Source organism: Octopus bimaculoides, chromosome 11 (genome assembly GCF_001194135.2).
Source record: "Octopus bimaculoides isolate UCB-OBI-ISO-001 chromosome 11, ASM119413v2, whole genome shotgun sequence".
NCBI lineage: Eukaryota > Metazoa > Mollusca > Cephalopoda > Octopoda > Octopodidae > Octopus > Octopus bimaculoides.
Genome location: NC_068991.1, coordinates 80,172,424 through 80,175,438, shown reverse-complemented (window position 1 = coordinate 80,175,438; position 3,015 = coordinate 80,172,424).

Genomic DNA, 3,015 nt, shown 5'->3' with positions numbered 1-3,015 from the left:
ATATACACACACATATATATACGTATATGTATATACATATATATATATGTATATGCGTGTATATATATATATTTATATGCGTGTATATATATACATACATACATATACATACACACACACACACACACACACACATACATATATATATATATATATGTATATTATAAATATATGTATGTACATATATAATCATTCATACATAAATATATGCATGTCCGCCCTGGGTTATATTACAAGTAAAACAATGTCTAGTTAGCGATTGTGCTTTTTCCTATTTTTATTTTCAAAACAGCATTTGGCTTCGTTAGTTTTGTTTTCCTTTCTCCAATCTATATGTTGCAATACACTCTGCTATGAAAATTCTTATAAGTTTTGATTATTTAGTGTTCATGAAGCTCGTTGTAAAAAGAAGTTAGATTTCGCTCACAGCAAAAACGAGATTTATGATTCAGAGACAGCCATTTTGATTTTTTGTTACTTTTGGCATTTTCTTTATTATGTTATTTAATTTTATCACGAGCATAAAGATGGTTAGACACTATTGTAGTGTATTAGATTGTACTATGTACATATGCATGCACGTAATCATGTGTGTGTATGGTTGTATGTACGTACGTACGTATGTATGTATGTATGTATGTATGTATGTATGTATGTGTGTATACGCATGGGTAGACGTATATATATATATATATATATATATATATATATATATATATATATATATATATATATATATATGCATACATACATACATACATGCATACATACATACGTATATACATACATAAATATATATACATGCTTTTATTCATACATATGTATGCAGTGTTTTCAGAGGACATCATCATGATAATATATTTTTGAAGAAAACTGATTTACCTTCAGCAAAATCACTAAAAATGTTATTTAACCATTTTTCTTGTGTATTGAATGTATTTCATCATCATTATTATTATTATTATTATTATTATTATTATTATTATTATTATTATTATTATTATTATTATTATTATTATTGTTGTTGTTGTTGTTGTTGTTGTTATTGTTGTTGTTGTTGTTTCTGTTGTTGTTGAGGAAAGCTAATTCGTCTTGTTGGATAACTATTGACAGTAAACTAACAAATAGGCGCTTTCAATGTTTAATACAATTGCAATTTTTCTTTTTCTGTGTTTCTTCTCTATGTCGTACAGTAAATAAATGTTCCATGGACTTATCTTCACATTCTACCAATGCAATTGTATCCAATGTTCAATATAAGCTAGAGTTAACATTTGTTATGTAATATATTATGAAGGATCTAATCGAACTACGAACAAATGTACCACAAAATGGGTAGCGGCTTTTAGTTGATAGTTAATGTTTTATTTAATATAAGACTTAAAGTGTCTATCACCATGCTAAATACATAATCCATCTCCATGTTTTCAGCTGCCAAAATTGAACCTGTAAAAATGTGTCATGTTTCGGATTCTTTTAACCTGGGGCACCGCCAGTGTAATCAGTTTTTAATTGACGAATCCTATGTGATTGGCTTTTGTTGAAGGAGGGAGTTCAACACTGCTGTCCTCTTTTGGGTCTCCTGATTTGATATTGGTTTGTCTGGTATCTTGGATAGCAAGAGGTCAAGTCGTTTCTTGAAAACATCTACCCCTATTCAATGAAGATCCCACAGATGTTTTGGCAAGGAGTTAAATAGCTATGGGCTCTTGAATCCCAAACTATTGTAGTACATGGTCCTAACTTTAGATGGGACAACCGGGACCTTTGGAACAGTGCACTGGCGTCCATCAACAACACAAATATGGAGTTGTCAAATATTTCAGTATTGTGGTTAAATTCATGAGTTCGATCTACGTCCTATCTTTAGTCGTCTTAACCTTATCTTGACCGCTTTCAAAATATGGTGCATATCATAGTCCTGGAGGTGTAAAGGTGAAAGGACCTTAAGATATAAGATAATCTACCAACACAAATCTTTCTCTGGTGTGTTTATTGTATCTTTAAGCAAAATGTTTCTTTCATTCAACCTGCTCTTTCGTTCTTTTATTGATGTTCGTTATTGCAGTGAGGTTATCTTAGGGCAGAACCTTCATGAGTTCCAAGCGATCATCTTAATCCCAGTAAATGTCAACAGATTATCTCATCGATCTCCGTTCACGAATACTGATATAACCTAACTGATTTAATAAGAAGAATCTAAATGTAGCAGTTTTGGTAAACACGGGCGTCGACTGCACGTGCAAACCTATTCAGATCTGCCCTCACTCACAGATATGCGATAGGATTCTAGGCAATCACCATCTATCAAATTCCACTAAGAAGCATTGGTCGACTTAAGAGAGACACCTGTCTAAGGTGGCGCTGCGCACTGAAATCTAACCTAGAACCAAGAGTTTGCGAGTGAAATTTGTAACCACACCATTATATATGTATCTTACGTGATATCTCCTTACCTCAGAAGACTATTGAATATATGATCTCAGGTCTTGTGAGAGAAGTTACCTGCACCAAACTGATAAGCCTCTCAGGGTAAGAACTGTCTCCGCTCCATTTAACATAATGGGAACCAGAGTTACGCACCAACATAGCAGAGCGTTGGAGGCTTATGAAAGGATGAAGTTATGCAGGTGTATAGAAAGAGAGTTCACAATTTCACAGAGACGTGTATCTAAGAAAACTTACTATTTTCTCGAGATTCACATAGCCTCAGCCTCGGCTTTTAGTGGTCATAAAAATTCAATAGCGACTTGTTTCTTTATGTTTTAATTTTGGAAACTCTGCTTCTCTATTCAACTAGAATTTCACATGGTTTCAGGCTATCTTATATACAAAAACAAAAGAAAGTTCTTCGGATATAGTCAGAAAAAAAAAATACTATTTTAAATATGTTCGCTGAATGAATTTTAGAAAAAAGAATCATTTAAAAAAAGTGTCTAAACATGAGATTATGTTATATACACATAAATATGTATATATTTATGTGTGTATATATATATATATATATATATATAT